This window comes from Myxine glutinosa, chromosome 2 (genome assembly GCF_964187855.1).
Source record: "Myxine glutinosa chromosome 2, kmMyxGlut1.1, whole genome shotgun sequence".
Lineage (NCBI taxonomy): Eukaryota > Metazoa > Chordata > Myxini > Myxiniformes > Myxinidae > Myxine > Myxine glutinosa.
In genome coordinates, this window is record NC_136262.1 from 216,639,442 (window position 1) to 216,656,937 (window position 17,496).

Below are 17,496 nucleotides of genomic sequence, written 5' to 3' on the forward strand. Positions count from 1 at the left end.
TTCTGTAAGTAAAACTTACCTCATGGATGTCGGGATCCCTCCAAATTTCTTCATTTGGTGTTATAAACAGCATTAGCGACTGTTTAAAAAGCTAATCATACGTGTTTGTGGTTTAAAATATTTTTACTTCCGGGAGAGGCCGTTGCTCCCACGAAAACGCCGTGATAGCCGGCGAAGCCGGTGTTGTCAATAAACGTGTACGTATTATGTCGAAAACCAGATTATGCCTTGGCTTGAGAATTCCGAAGCTCAATGGAGGCCGCCATCTTGCGGATGCGGAAGTATGCATAACAAATTGAAAACGTTCAATCGGAGTTTCTTTTACCCGTCATTGTTTGATTCACAATCTTATGCACCTCTAATTTATTATTAAAATACTGTAAGACCAACCTCGGCCCGCACGGGCCTGGTTATCTTCAACGAAACATGTCACCAAACACCGGACCCAATGAGAGTCGAGCATTTGAAAAAAAATTCTAAAAACAAATCACGCAATGGAGGCCACCATCGACCGGATGCGGAAGTTTGCATAAAACAATTGCGAAAAAGTTCAATAGGAGTTTGTTTCACCCGTCGTTCTTTGATTCACAATCTAATGAACCTCTAATTTGTAATTAAAATACGTTAAGACCAACCTCGTTATCTTCAACGAAAATCGTCACCAAACACCAGAACCAATGAGATTCGAGCATTTGAAAAAATATTTTTTTAAAGCTTATGACGCGTTTCGGAGGGTGAAAACGGGGTTCAAATTCTAAAATTGACGAAGAATTATTTTTTAGAAATCTCGCGGCCGTCGGGGATAGTTTTTCACGGCCGGAAATATCCGAAGTGGAGACGGAATTCACCGAATTAATCAAGAAGTAAATTTTATCAATTTTAATCTCATCCAGAATGCAAATTGTGTCATTTTAGGTCTGAATTTTCGAAATTTTGTGAGCTGACCAATCAGCGATCAGCTTAGGTCAGCCAATCAGCGCCCTCGACACAGAACATCTTACCAGGGCGTCTGCGACGCCGGGAACGAGGTTGGTGCAAAACAACCGAATCACGCGTAAGCATATGCTGCTCGAAATAGTTCTCATCATATGCTCAAATTTCCTAAGCTAAATCGTCATTGCTTTGGGCACTGTGAAACGTATCAAGTCACTCGCTTACTGCACAGCGAAAAAGTACGAGCACTTGAACAACGTGATTTTCGACTCGATTCTGCAAAACGCCATGTCACTCGGTCAAAGCCAAAACAAGGAACAATGTTTCGCCTCCATTCTTCATCGCCACACCGACCTATCAGATGTGGCATGAAGGACAACGTTTATGCTTAACCATGACATAAATGTACCCAAGTCTTGGGTACCCAAGCTAATTCGTGAGAAAGTGTCATGGACTCCTGCTCATTCACCAGGTTACAAACTACACTGTTTCAATTACCAGTTTAAGTCTACACTTTAACTGTACACTGCTAAATTTATCTAAAGCGTATAAAGACCTTTGAGTGCTCGCACCAGCATATATGTGTTGTTGAGGATGTTCAAGAGTACTTACAGGTCACTATCAGCGTCTATCACCTTCTTTTCGCGATAAAAAACAATGTTCTCACGAAACGTAATTGGAAAGTAAACCACTCTGGGCCATTTTCGAAATTTTTCTCTTCTTTAGTGGTAGACCTGAAAAGCCGAATTAGGCTTCAATCCCATGCTCCCATGCTCAGTAGGTTTCTCTGATTTATGATGTTGTCCTGCGCCTACCGGTATAAGCGGTTTACATAAAGAAAGAAAGCTCGGTTTGATTAACGACAGTCACACATTGCCGTTGAAACGGCGCTATCGTCTGATCTGTCGGCACTGATCTTACTGCAAGCTAACTTCTTCTGGTGGAGGAAGCCGCAGTGCCCGGAGAGAACCAGTCCTGACAGCGACTGAAGTTAGAAGACTACACACATACTGTGAAAACGTATGTTAAGCCCAGTTAAAATTTCTTAAAATAGGCCTTAAGCGAGCACATCGTATAGTTACTTCCTTAAGCTTCTTGTGACATTTATTGTATGCAGGTATTGGGGAGGACTGTCTGCTCTTCTCTTTTACCAAGTCTTACCAGGTACGGTACCTACTACACCTACCTACTACCAACTACCTAACCTACTGATGCCATAGTGATGGGTAAAATAGTGGCAAGAGGCTTTGGCTTCGCCGGCTCATTGTGGCTTCACAGTCGGTACTAGTAGCCGGCGAAGCCGGTGTTGTCAATAAACGCGTACGTATTATGTCGAAAACCAGATTATGCCTTGGCTTGAGAATTCCGAAGCTCAATGGAGGCCGCCATCTTACGGATGCGGAAGTATGCATAACAAATTGAAAAACGTTCAATAGGAGTTTCTTTCACTCATCTTTGTTTGATTCACAATCTTATGCACCTCTAATTGATAATTAAAATACTTTAAGACCAACCTCGGCCCGCACGGGCCTGGTTATCTTCAACGAAAATCGTCACCAAACACCGGAATCAATGAGATTCGAGCATTTGAAAAAGTATTTCTAAAACCAAATCACTCAATGGAGGCCGCCATCGACCGGATGCGGAGGTTTGCATAAAACAATTGCGAAAAAGTTCAATAGGAGTTTGTTTCACCCATCTTTGTTTGATTCACAATCAAATGCACCTCTAATTTGTAATTAAAATACGTTAAGACCAACCTCGTTATCTTCAATGAAAATCGTCACCAAACACCGGAACCAATGAGATTCGAGCATTTGAAAAATATGTTTTAAAGCTTATTACGCGTTTCGGAGGCTGAAAACGGCGTCAAATATTCTAAAATTGACGAAGAATTATTTTTTAGAAATCTCGCGGCCGTAGGGGATAGTTTTTCACGGCCGGAAATATCCGAAGTTGAGACGGAATTCACCGAATTAATCAAGAAGTAAATTATATCAATTTTAATCTCATCCAGAATGCAAATGGTGTCATTTTGAACGAGGTACGGTACCGACTACACCTATATACTACCAACTACCTAACCTACTGATGCCATGGTGATGGGTAAAATAGTGGCAAGAGGCTTTGGCTTCGCCGGCTCATTGCGGCTTTGCAGTCGGGTACTAGTAGCCGGCAAAGCCGGTGTTGTCAATAAACGCATACGTATTATGTCGAAAACCAGATTATGCCTTGACTTGAGAATTCCGAAGCTCAATGGAGGCCGCCGTCTTGCGGATGCGGAAGTATGCATAACAAATTGAAAACGTTCAATCGGAGTTTCTTTCACCCGTCGTTGTTTGATTCACAATCTTATGCACCTCCAATTTATTATTAAAATACTTTAAGACCAACCTCGGCCCACACGGGCCTGGTTATCTTCAACGAAAAGCGTCACCAAACACCGGAACCAATGAGATTCGAGCATTCGAAAAAATATTTCTAAAACCAAATCACGCAATGGAGGCCGCCATCGACCGGATGCGGAAGTTTGCATAAAACAATTGCGAAAAAGTTCAATAGGAGTTTGTTTCACCCGTCTTTCTTTGATTCACAATCTAATGCACCTCTAATTTGTAATTAAAATACGTTAAGACCAACCGCGTTATCTTCAACGAAAATCGTCACCAAACACCGGAACCAATGAGATTCGAGCATTTGAATGCATAAAACAATTGCGAAAAGGTTCAATCGGAGTTTGTTTCACTCGTCTTTGTTTGATTCACAATCTAATGCACCTCTAATTTGTAATTAAAATACGTTAAGACCAACCGCGTTATCTTCAACGAAAATCGTCACCAAACACCGGAACCAATGGGATTCGAGCATTTGAAAAATATTTTTTTAAAGCTTATTACGCGTTTCGGAGGGTGAAAACGGCGTCAAATATTCTAAAATTGACGAAGAATTATTTTTTAGAAATCTCGCGGCCGTCGGGGATAGTTTTTCACGGCCGGAAATATCCGAAGTTGAGACGGAATTCATCGAATTAATCAAGAAGTAAATTTTATAAATTTTAATCTCATCCAGAATGCAAATGGTACCTACTACACCTACTACACCTACTACACCTACTACACCTACTACACCGACGGTACCTACTACACCTACCTACGACCAACTACCTAACCTACTGATGCCACAGTGATGGGTAAAATAGTGGCAAGAGGCTTTGGCTTCGCCGGCTCATTGCGGCTTTGCAGTCGGGTACTGGTAGCCGGTGAAGCCGGTGTTGTGAATGAACGCGTACGTGTTATGTTGAAAAGCCAGATTTTGCTGGATCCTTTGAGAATTCCAAGCTTTGACGCACCAAATCACTCAATGGAGGCTGCCATCTTGCGGATGCGGAAGTATGCATAAAAAATTGCGAAAAAGTTCAATAGGAGTTTGTTTCAGTTTCACCCGTCTTTGTTTGATTCACAATCTCATGCACCTCTAATTTGTAATTTAAATACTTTAAGACCAACCTCGGCCCGCACGGGCCTGGTTATCTTCAACGAAAATCTTCACCAAACACGGGAACCAATGAGATTCGAGCATTTGGAAAAATATTTCAAAAACCAAATCGCTCAATGGAGGCCGCCATATTCCTGATGCGGAAGTATGCATAAAATTTTGAGAAAAAGTTCAATAGGAGTTTGTTTCACCCGTCTTTTTTTGATTCACAATCTTATGCACCTCGAATTTGTAATTAAAATACTTTAAGACCAAACTCGTTCCCCGGGCCCGCATGGGCCCTGGTTAATATCTTCAACGAAAATCGTCACCAAACACCGGAACCAATGAGATTCGAGCATTTGAAAAAGTATTTCCAAAAAGCTTATTACTGCGTTTCGGAGGCTGAAAACGGCGTCAAATATTCTAAAATTGAGGAAGAATTATTTTTTAGAAATCTCGCGGCCGTCGGGGATAGTTTTTCACGACCGGAAATATCCGAAGTGGAGACGGAATTCACCGAATTAATCAAGAAGTAAATTTTATAAATTTGAATCTCATCCAGAATGCAAATGGTGTCATTTTGAACTCGGTACGGTGCCTACTACACCTACCTACTACCAACTACCTAACCTGCTGATGCCATAGTGATGGGGTAAAATAGTGGCAAGAGGCTTTGGCTTTGCCGGCTCATTGCGGCTTTGCAGTAGGGTACAAGTAAGCTATTTATAAACGTTGACTCGACGTTTGTTCAAGGAGGAAAAACACCTTGAGGAGGTGGGATATTAATGGTATTAATATTGTTTTATAATAACATGAATATTATGCTATTATTGTTAGTTTTGTTATTCGAAGCAGGCCTTGGAAAAACGCCACAATAAAGCTAACTTAAAATCGATATACACCTCAACGTGCAACCCCATTGACGAAAAATGGCGGGGAACCCGCTCTGGGGAGAAAAATCCCCCTTGTGGAGGGGGGCAAATGAATGCGCTGCAACCTTCATTGTGTAACCCTTGGTCATCCTGTCAAGTTTGGTTGAGAATGGATAAGTAACGACGGCATGTATCGCGGTCAAAAAATCATCAGACAGACACCAAATTGCATATTTTAGTATGATGTATATCTAATATATGAAGTTCTCTCTAACCACTGACTGACTGACTGAATGACTGACTGATATTAACGTTCGGTACCTTCCGGGTGTCGAGGAAAGCTGAAATTTGGCGTGCGCCGGACCCGGACATCAGAGCACGGCACACCGGGGAAAATCACAGAACCGTGGGGAAGCGTCCGGGGATGAAAATTTACAGAAAAAACCGTAAATACATTCGAAAGTAAAAACAAACAAAACATCTCAATCAGTATCCAGCATATGAAAATTTTAATTTATATAACGATAAACTGTGAAATAAACATGACAATAATGTCATGACACATGCTTGGAGCTTGGAGTTTGCAAAAAAGCACCTAAAGGACTCTCAGACTGTGAGAAACAAGATTCTGTGGGCTTTCATGTGTCTTTCACTGAGGAGAGGCCTCCGTCTGGCCACTATGCCATAAAGCCCAGATCGGTGGAGTGTTGCAGTGATGGTTGTCCTTCTGGAAGTTTCTCCCATCTCCACACAGGATCTCTGGAGCTCAGCCAGAGTGACCATCGGGTTCTTGGTCACCTCTCTTACCAAGGCCCTTCTCCCCCGATTGCTCAGTTTGGCCAGGCGGCCAGCTTGAGGAAGAGTCCGGGTTGTTCCAAACTTCTTCCATTTAAGAATTATGGAGGCCACTGTGCTCTTGGGAACATTCAATGCAGCAGAGATTTTTTTTGTAGGCCTCCCCAGATCTGTGCCTCGACACAATCCTATCTCTGAGCTATGCAGGCAGTTCCTTCGACCTCATGGCTTGGTTTTTGCTCTGATATGTATTGTCAGCTGTGAGACCTTATATAGACAGGTGTGTGCCCTTCCAAATCATGTCCAATCAATTGAATTTACCACAGGTGGATTCCAATCAAGGTGTAGAAACATCTCAAAGATGATCAAGAGAAATGGGAGGCACCTGAGCTAAATTTAAAGTGTTGAAGAGCCGGGCTCTTGCTTGAGACGGACGAAGTGACGGGCAAGACACAAACTCGTCCGAGAAGATGTTTATTGTAAAAACCAACTCGGGAACTCTGGAAAGCCCGTTTATCGGGCTGCATATATATCCCAACCTGAAAGCATAACCGAAACCGAAAGCCACGCCTCTCAGGCGAGGCGCGTTTCGGTGGTCACGTGACCGACAGGTGCAAAGGACCATAATCGCACGCGCGGCACGCTTTGGTGGTCACGTGACCAGCCACCCCGGCGCCGAGGTTGTCCGCCGGTGACGTTACCGGCTGGAGCAAGGAGATTCTGCTGCTGGTCTCGCTTGGGGGACCCATGGGTCGCTACACACGCCCCCCCAGAATGGACTTGATCCAGGAAGGTCAACCTGAGGGGGGTCCGGATGACCCGCCCGAAACGACCCCTGGCCAGTCGCGGGGGGGGGGGGGGGGGGTCCGGTGTGGTGGCGGGTGGTCGGACGGGGGGTGCAGTGGATGGGGGGCGGCCGCGCCGCGGTGGGAGACCCAGCCGTTGTGGCTGGCCGATGTCCATGTGGGCCGGTTTGAGGCGGTCCAGCGAAATCCGGTCCGCCCGGCCGCCGATGCTGACGATGAAGGACTTGTTGTCCCGTCGTAGGACCCGGAAGGGTCCGTCGTATGGTGGCCGGAGCGGCCCCCGGTGCGCGTCGTGGCGCACGAAGATGTACTCCGCCGAGCGGAGTGCTGGGGGGATGTAGGATTGGGGGTCGCCATGGCGGGACGTGGGCACCGGGGCGAAACGTCGGGCGGCCTCCTGGAAGTCCGTGCGCTGGCGCGCGGCGGACCAGGGGCTGGTGGCGTCGGGCATGAACTCGCCCAGTACGCGAAGGGCCTGGCCGTACACCAGCTCGGCGGTGGACGCCTGGAGGTCCTCCTTGGGGGCCGTGCGTAGGCCCAAAAGGACCCACGGGAGCCGGTCGGCCCAGCCGTCGTCGTGGAGGCCGGCCATGAGTGCGGCCTTCATGGAGCGGTGGAACCGCTCGCACAACCCGTTGGCCTGGGGGTGGTAAGCCGTGGTGCAGTGTAGGGTAACGCCCAACGTGCGGGCGATCGCGCCCCATAGTTCGGACGTGAACTGTGGGCCGCGGTCCGACGAGATGTCCGCCGGTGCGCCGAAACGCGCGACCCAGGTGGCGATGAACGCCTGGGCCACATCAGCGGTGGTGGTGGAGGTGAGGGGCATGGCCTCCGGCCACCTGGTGGTCCTGTCCACCATGGTAAGCAGGTGGGTGAACCCCTGCGATGGGGGGAAGGGGACCCACCAGGTCCACGTGGACGTGGTCGAACCGTCGCTTGGGCATGGTGAAGGGAGTCAGCGGAGCCTGGGTATGCCGGTGGACCTTGGCCCGCTGGCAGGGTGTGCAGGTGTTGGCCCAGTCGCGGACGTCCCGTCGCAGCCCATGCCAGACGAAACGCGCCGCCACCAGCCGCTGGGACGCCTTCCGGCCCGGGTGAGAGAGGCCGTGGAGCGAAGCAAAAATGTGAAGCCTCCAGGTGACCGGCACAACGGGGCGAGGTCGGCCTTGGGAGATGTCGCACAGCAGGACTGTGTCCGCGAAGGGGACGTCAGCCAAGCGGAGGCCCGTGCCCGCCACCCGGAGCGCCTGCACCGTGCCGTCGGTGGCCTGGTCCGCTGCCATGAGGGTGAAGACGATGCAGAGGTGGACGGCGTTGGCGCCGGCTCGAGAAAGGCAGTCGGCCACGGCGTTGTCCTTCCCGGCGACGTGCCGGATGTCCGTGGTGTACTCCGACACGGCGGAGAGGTGGCGCTGCTGGCGGGCCGACCACGGCTCCGTGACCTTGGCCATGGCGAAAACCAATGGCTTGTGGTCGACAAAAGCCGTGAACGGGCGGCCCTCCAGGAGGTGGCGAAAATGGCGGACGGCCAGGTACAGCCCGAGGAGCTCGCGGTCGAAGGTGCTGTACTTTAACTCGTTGGGCAGGAGTTGCCGGCTGAAGAATGCGAGCGGCTGCCAGGCCCCATTTACCCATTGTTCATGGACCGCGCCCACTGCGTAATCAGAGGCGTCCGTGGTGAGGGCGATGGGAGCCTGGGGTACCGGGTGGGCCAGCAGCGTGGCGTTGGCGAGGGCCCGTTTCGCGCCGGTGAAAGCAGCGTCCATGTCCGTGGACCAGACAACGTCGCGCTTCGCCGGCTGGCCGCGGAGGGTGGCATACAAGGGCCGCATGAGTTGCGCAGCTCGGGGCACGAAGCGGTGATAAAAGTTCACCATCCCGAGGAACTCCTGCAGCGCCTTGACGGAGCGGGGGCGCGGGAAAGCGGCAATGGCTTCGACTTTGGCCGGCAGCGGCACGGCGCCGGTCCGGGTGATGCGGTGGCCCAAAAAGTCGATCGTCGCCGCACCGAAGTGACATTTGGCCGGGTTGACGATCAATCCGTGCTCGCTGAGGTGGCCGAACAGCGTCCGGAGGTGGAGGAGGTGCTCGGCTCTGGACGTGCTGGCGACGAGAATGTCGTCCAGGTAGGTATAGAGGAACGGCAAGTCGCGCAGCACGCCGTCCATCAGGCGCTGGAACGCCTGCGCCGCGTTTTTGAGGCCGAAGGGCATCCGGAGGAATTCAAAGAGGCCGAAAGGTGTAATCACGGCCGTCTTTGGGATGTCGGCCGGGCGGACGGGCACCTGGTGGTACCCCCGAATCAGGTCCACTTTTGAAAAAATGGTCCGCCCCGCCAACCGGGTGGAAAAAGCCTGGATGTGTGGGACGGGGGTACCTGTCGGGGGTAGTGGCATCGTTGAGGCGGCGGTAGTCGCCGCATGGCCGCCATCCGCCCCCCGGTTTCGGGACAATGTGCAGCGGCGAGGCCCAGGCGCTGTCGGAGCGCCGCACGATGCCAAGGCGCTCCAGCTCCGCGAACTCGGCCTTGGCGACGGCGAGTTTGGCGGGGTCGAGACGGCGAGCCCGGGCGTACACCGGCGGGCCCATAGTGGGGATGTGATGCTCGATGCCGTGGCGCACCGCGATGGCCGAAAACGTCGGTCGTGTGAGGGCCGGGAACTCTGCAAGGAGGCGTGCGAAGTCGTCCGCCAATGGGAGGGCGCAGGAAAACTCGGTGGGCGCGGCACGGCTCAAGGCGCATGCCAGGGAGCTGAAAGTTTCGGCGTTGACGAGACGCCGGCGTTTCACGTCGACTAGCACCCTGTGGGCGCACAGGAAATCGGCCCCGAGCAAAGCCATGGGGACGTCCGCCGTCACGAACTCCCAGTGAAAGAGCTGGCTGACGAAGTGGAGGGCGACGGTGCGGATGGCGGAGCCGTTGGCCACGACCAAGGGGGGGCCGCAAACGGCGGCCCGCCTGTCCTCCGCCGAAGCAGGAATGACGCTCAGCTGAGCGCCGGTGTCGCAGAGGAAGCGCCGTCCCGACGCTCGATCCGCGATGAACAGCAGGTTTCCGGAACGGCCGGCGTTCATTGCTGGTAGGGAACGCCGGCTCGCCCGTTTCCCGACTTGCTGAACGTGCACGGGGGCCGACATGATCGGGCCTGCCGCCCGAACCTGGCGTGGAAATAACACCAGGCCGGGTCCGGCGGGGGCTCCGGTCGGGCCCGACGCGGCGTCGCCGCTGCCAGTCGCGCCGGCCCGGCGGCCTCCGGGAAGGAAACTGCGTCGCGGGCGTCGGGTGGGTGGGCGGGAAGGCTCCCGGCCGCCACCCCGACGAGCTGGCTCGCCGCTCCGGCGAGCTGGCTTGCCGAAGCGATCTTGTCGGCCTCCTTGGCGAGGTCACGGGGGTTCACGATGGTCGTACCTGCCAGGGCGACCCATACCTGGGCCGGGAGCTGGCGAAGAAAGAGCTCCTGAAACAGGAAATCCGAGGGGTGCTCGCCGAGCAACGTGAGCATGTAGTCCATGCGTTCGGACGGGCACGTATTGCCGAGCTCAGGAAGGTCGAGCAGGCGTCGTGCGCGCTCAGCCGGGGAGAGGGTGAAAGCGCCCAGCAGAAGTGCCTTGATGGCGTCGTACTTGCCGTCAGCGGGCGGGTTCTGGAGGAAGCTCAGGCAGCGGGCGGCGGTCACGGAGCCAAGCGCGGCGACCACATAATGGTATCGAGTGGCGTCCTCCGTTATGCCACGCAGGGCGAACTGGGAGTCCGCCTGCGCGAACCAGACGGTGGCATGTGCTTCCCAGAAGGTGGGCAGTTTGAGGGACACTGCGGTGTCCATCGCGCGTCGTAAATTCGGGGTCACCAATGAAGAGCCGGGCTCTTGCTTGAGACGGACGAAGTGACGGGCAAGACACAAACTCGTCCGAGAAGATGTTTATTGTAAAAACCAACTCGGGAACTCTGGAAAGCCCGTTTATCGGGCTGCATATATATCCCAACCTGAAAGCATAACCGAAACCGAAAGCCACGCCTCTCAGGCGAGGCGCGTTTCGGTGGTCACGTGACCGACAGGTGCAAAGGACCATAACCGCACGCGCGGCACGCTTTGGTGGTCACGTGACCAGCCACCCCGGCGCCGAGGTTGTCCGCCGGTGACGTCACCGGCTGGAGCAAGGAGATTCTGCTGCTGGTCTCGCTTGGGGGACCCATGGGTCGCTACAGTGTCATAGCAAAGGGTCTGAATACTTATGTAAATGTGATATTTCAGTTTTTTCTTTTTATAAATTCGCAAAACTTTCTAAAATCCTGTTTTCTTTTTGTCATTATGGGGTATTGAGTGTAGATTGATGAGGGAAAAAATGAATTTAAACGATTTCAACATAAGGCTACGACATAACAAAATGTGAAAAAAGTGAAGGGGTCTGAATACTTTCTGAATGCACTGTAGTATATATATATATATATATATATATATATATATATATATATATATATATATAATCAACGAACATAACAGCGTGAGGAGTGCTGTCCCGATCTCCTGTGGACCGAAGTCCTCGACCAAAGCGTCACCTCCGACCCAAAGGGTCTTCTGGAGGCTTCAGCCCGGCCACTCTGTCAACAGACAGAGATTTATTCATTGGTCCCCATTGGCTAAACATCAAGCAGAGCCGCCAATCCAGATTTCGGGCTTATTAACCTGTATTGGGGGCCACAGGGAAGCCCTGCCTTTTTTACTATGAAAAAAGGTAAAAAGTCAAACATTTGAACAGCCTTGGACATGCACCTTGACCCCATGGTCAAGGCACAACGTCAACAAGGCTGTCCCCATAACAATACACATGCGCCTCAACCCCGAGGGGGAAGCGCATGGTCATTCAAACGCATGCATCATGCCCCCCGAAGGGCCACAATGCATGGTCATACAGTTGGGACCACTCCTCTTAATAGGAGTGAGACCCCTTAATCCACCGGCAGGGTATTACTCCTGCCAGGTCCGATTTGCATGCAGTACTTATTTACCTGTATTGGGGGCCACAGGGAAGCCCTGCCTTTTTTACAAGAAAAAAGGTAAAAAGTCAAACATTTGAACAGCCTTGGACGTGCACCTTGACCCCATGGTCAAGGCACATCGTCAACAAGGCTGTCCCCATAACAATACACATGCGCCTCAACCCCGAGGGGGAAACGCATGGTCATTCAAACGCATGCATCATGCCCCCCAAAGGGCCACAATGCATGGTCATACAGTTGGGACCACTCCTCTTAATAGGAGTGAGACCCCTTAATCCACCGGCAGGGCATTACTCCTGCCAGGTCCGATTTGCATGCAGTTTTTTTCACCGCCACAGGGCGGCACACTGCAAAAAATCTAACCAATGAGGACCAAAATCGTCTATTAAGATGATCAAGGCACCTCCTAGCTTTAATGGTGAGCACCAGCCACGAATTATGTCTCACACGGTAAATACCGCATAACCCGCAAGGAACCAACAGCCTGTCTGCCACACAGACCATCGTTCCCACCAGTGCAAACCAAAACCAGGGGGTGCGGTGCGATCGGCGGGGATAATAATCAACGAACATAACAGCGTGACGAGCGCTGTCCCGATCTCCTGTGGACCGAAGTCCTAGACCAAAGCGTCACCTCCGACCCAAAGGGTCTTCTGGAGGCTTCAGCCCGGCCACTCTGTCAACAGACAGATTTATTCATTGGTCCCCATTGGCTAAACATCAAGCAGAGCCGCCAATCCAGATTTCGGGCTTATTAACCCTCGTCAGGACGGCATACTGCAAAAAATCTAACCAATGAGGACCAAAATCGTCTATTAAGATGATCAAGGCACCTCCTAGCTTTAATGGTGAGCACCAGCCACGAATTATGTCTCACACGGTAAATACCGCATAACCCGCAAGGAACCAACAGCCTGTCTGCCACACAGACCATCGTTCCCACCAGTGCAAACCAAAACCAGGGGGTGCGGTGCGATCGGCGGGGATAATAATCAACGAACATAACAGTGTGACGAGCGCTGTCCCGATCTCCTGTGGACCGAAGTCCTAGACCAAAGCGTCACCTCCGACCCAAGGGTTCGACCCACCTCCGACCGTCACCTCCGAGGGTTAATAAGCCCGAAATCTGGATTGGCGGTTCTGCTTGATGTTTAGCCAATGGGGACCAATGAATAAATCTCTGTCTGTTGACAGAGTGGCCGGGCTGAAGCCTCCAGAAGACCCTTTGGGTCGGAGGTGACGCTTTGGTCTAGGACTTCGGTCCACAGGAGATCGGGACAGCGCTCGTCACGCTGTTATGTTCGTTGATTATTATCCCCGCCGATCGCACCGCACCCCCTGGTTTTGGTTTGCACTGGTGGGAACGATGGTCTGTGTGGCAGACAGGCTGTTGGTTCCTTGCGGGTTATGCGGTATTTACCGTGTGAGACATAATTCGTGGCTGGTGCTCACCATTAAAGCTAGGAGGTGCCTTGATCATATATATATGTATATATATGTATATATGTGTATATATGTATATATGTGTATATATGTGTATATGTGTATATATGTGTATATGTGTATATATGTGTATATATATGTATATATGTGTATATATGTGTATATGTGTATATATGTGTATATATATATATGTGTATGTATATATATATGTATGTATATATATATGTATGTATATGTATATATATATATATGTATATATATATATATGTATATATATGTATATATATATATATATATATGTATATATATATATATGTATATATATATATATGTATATATATATATATATATATATATTGTTACGGTCCACGGATTAGATGTTATTTTTACCGAGCGGTGGTGTAACCGCGGCCGAACAGTTATTCCCCGACTAAAACCCGATTCACGCTGAACGTTGACCGTATCGCGCCACAGCTACTCAATCTGGAAAACTCTAAAGCGACCGAATGCAAAGAGAAAGAAGACGTACAGAAGAGTAACGGGATTTATTATTATTTACACACACAAGCAAAAAGGAGCAGTCACGATTATGTACAGGGACATGAGACGCAGGTGACACAGTGAATTCTACTAGCTTATACAGACTTAGTTACTACCCAGGACAGAACAAACAAAGACGACTCACATGGGGAATTGCAGAGTGGATTGGCTGGAAGGAGGTGTGTGGCTGGAGGGGGAGGACGGCACGGAGCTGGCTGGAGCTTGATCCCGCATGGGACGTCGGGCTGGACCTCGACGGCCGCTGATGCCACCGATCCTTTCGCACGTGAAAAAGCTGAATGCCTCAACTCTGTGTTTGCCTCTAAATCTTGTGTCCCAAACCCATCCCTCTCTGTACCCACCATACCCAGTCGTACCCTGCTGCTCCTGGACTCCGTGTCCTTTCCTCCTGACAAGGTGGAAAAGTTTCTGTCAACCCTCGACTCTGATTCTGCAACTGGACCCGACTGCATCAGCCCACGGGTCCTAAAATCCTGCTCTGCTGCTCTATCTCACCCTCTCTCTGTTCTCTTCACCCTCTCTTTTGCTCAAGGTCAACTGCCATCTGCTTGGAAATCAGCCAACATCACCGCTTTGCACAAAAAAGGTGCAAAAACAGATCCTAGCAACTACAGACCAATCAGCCTTCTCCCAATTATCAGCAAAGTCATGGAATCCATCATTGCTTCGGATATGAAATCTTTCCTCTTCTCCAATGGCTTGATCTCTGATCATCAATTTGGTTTCAGACCAGGTCACTCTACTCTGGACATGCTGCTTCTGCTGTCTCAACAATGGATGGAGGTCCTCAATGCCAAACAGGAAATTAGAGCTGTCTCCCTCGACATATCACGTGCCTTCGACACGGTCTGGCACCCCGCTCTGCTCACCAAACTCTCCTCCTTTGGTATCCATGGAAATCTCCACGCATGGCTGGCGGACTTCCTCTCTAGTCGTCGTCAACGTGTGGCCCTGAATGGGTTTCTCTCATCTCCTCTTCCTGTTCAGGCTGGAGTTCCCCAAGGCAGTGTTCTGGGCCCCGTGCTTTTTCTGGTCTTCATCAATGATCTCTCTGACTCTCTCGAAAATCCTCTCTATCTCTTTGCTGATGACTCCACTCTCTGCCGCTCCATTCCTCTTCCCTCAGATCGGCAGTCTGCTGCCTCCTCACTCTCTGAAGACCTGGACAAAATCACAGACTGGTCAAACAAGTGGAACATGTCTTTCAATCCTGACAAATCTCACACTCTTACTATGTCTCTCCGAAAAGATCGACTGGACAACCCTCCCATCTACTTTCTCAACAATCCTCTCCAAGAAGTTCTGTCGCTCAAGATTTTGGGTCTCACTATCTGCCATGATCTTTCTTGGGAAAACCACATTTCCAAGCTGGCCTCCAAAGCCAGTCGCCGACTGGGCATCCTCCGTCGTGCGAAGTCCTTCCTCGGCACACCTGAGCTCCTCACCACATACAAGGCTTTCATCCGCAGCTCAATGGAATACTGTTCTCCCCTATGGGCCGGTGCTCCTGCCTCACACCTAGCTCGGCTTCACGCTGTTGAAACCAAAGCTTTCAGAATTATTGGAATCTCCCGCGATGAAGCTATCTCTGAGGGCCTTTCACTCACTCACCGCAGGCAGGTAGGTGGTCTTTCTGTCTTCTATCGACTCCTCTCCGGCCTTGCACCCCCAGCTCTCTCTGTGCTCTGTCCCCCAAATATTCCTACAGGTCGCACAAGATCTGCCAGCAACCCTCTGATGGTTAAACTGCCGAAATCTCGGCTCTCTGCTCACCTTCACTCTTTCATTCCTCTTTTCTCCCGCCTCTGGAACAAACTCCCTCACTCCCTTCAATCCCACTCCTCCCTCCAGGTCTTTAAAACAGCTGTTCACCACCATCTCTTATCTTCCCCCATCCAAAACCTTGATCTTTTCTACCCCCGCTAATTCACCCCAGATCCACCTTGTTTGAAATTCCAACTTCTTTCCTGGAAGTCCTGGCAGTGTCCATATGTTTTATACCTCTCCCACCGCCCCCTTCCCATGCCCCCCCCCCCCCCCAAAGCCCTCGCCCTCTCTCAGATCTCTCGATGTCTCCATGTCTCTCGGTCCCTGCTCTCAAATGTTGTGTTTGTGTCCTTCCCCCTCTCTCCCCATCTTGTCTACCGCTCCCGATGTTATATGTTTTATGTGTCGGTTTGTCTTTCTGTGTGATTAATGTTCGCTCTTTCACGAGCCTCGATCTTGTATACAAAAAAAAAAAAAAAAAATCCTGTCGTGTGCGCGGGATCACGGGTCGGATCACGGGTCGGATCACGGTCGGAGCCGACGCGCTGGTGGGGGGTCTGGCGTGACGGGTTCTCTCCTCTCTCTTTCTTGGTCCACCTTAGCCCGGTGCACCACGACGCCTCCACCGACAACTCAACGCAATCAACGCAACCACTCAACGCAACCACTGACCACCCCTGACGACCAACTCAGCTCTTGTCATGGACCTCTCTTTTCAGACTCATCTCCTTGTCTCAGTAAAAGCGCATCGCTTTGACTCATCTCTTGGACTCAGTAAAATCGCATCTCTGACGACCCAGCTCTTTGCTTTGCACCTCACCACGCAGCTCAGCTCAGCCTTTCAGCTCATCTCTGGGACTCATCTCCTTGTCTCCTCTTGGGAGCTTCCCGTCGCGGGTTATATAGGCCCCGCCCCTCAACCTTTGCGAACCTCCCCCAAACGCTCTTCCTCCGCCCTCTCAAACCAAACCCCTCGTGCTCGGTTGGTTGTTCGGGGCTGGCTCACTCCTCCCCTCTATGACGAGGTGGAGACACGCCCTTCTTCTCCGACCCTGCCTCGTGGTCAATGGCGGCAATTGGAGGGGATGTAATTGGCAATGGCAATTGAGGCCTGGCAATGACGAAAGGGGAAATGGAGGTTTTGGGAATGGGAATGAAGGGAATCTACTCTTATTTCACTCGGTGCAATGGAGTATTTAAATTAATGGGAGACACAGCCTTACCCTAAGACACATAATAAGATATAAGCTACTGAACAAGGGTTTTATCGGGTCCTGCAATGTGGTGTTTATGGAATAACTACCGAGACGCCCTTTTTATCTTTACACAAATCCGGAGGCAGGAGGCGCAGAATAAACAATAATAATAATAAAGCACACAATAAAAAAAATACAGTCCTCATCTCCGCAACACTGCACCCTCCTCCTCTTAGGCACTTTCCGGGCCTACAACTTTTATTTAGTGTGACACGTAGGTGTAGTTCCCTCTACTTTTAACCTGACCCTGAGTGCGACAGTTTTAAAACATAAATAAATGTGTCCCGCTGCTCCATTGCACCCTGCCTAACAGACTCACGCCCACAGTTAACCGAATTGCGGAATGGTCTTCAAACTACACACTGACGGTGGGGAGCATTATTTACAGTTGACACTACTTTTATTTACACAACTAACCCAGGACCTGTGATTGTTCTTTCTGGGGGGGAGACAGTCTGCTCTGCATCAATGCACCATGAAAGCACCCAAAACGCACCAACACACCCTCAAGCACCAATCGGTGCAGTCACCACAGTTCAACAATGTTCAAAAAAAATAAAATCAACAACCCCTAACCCTGCAGGTGG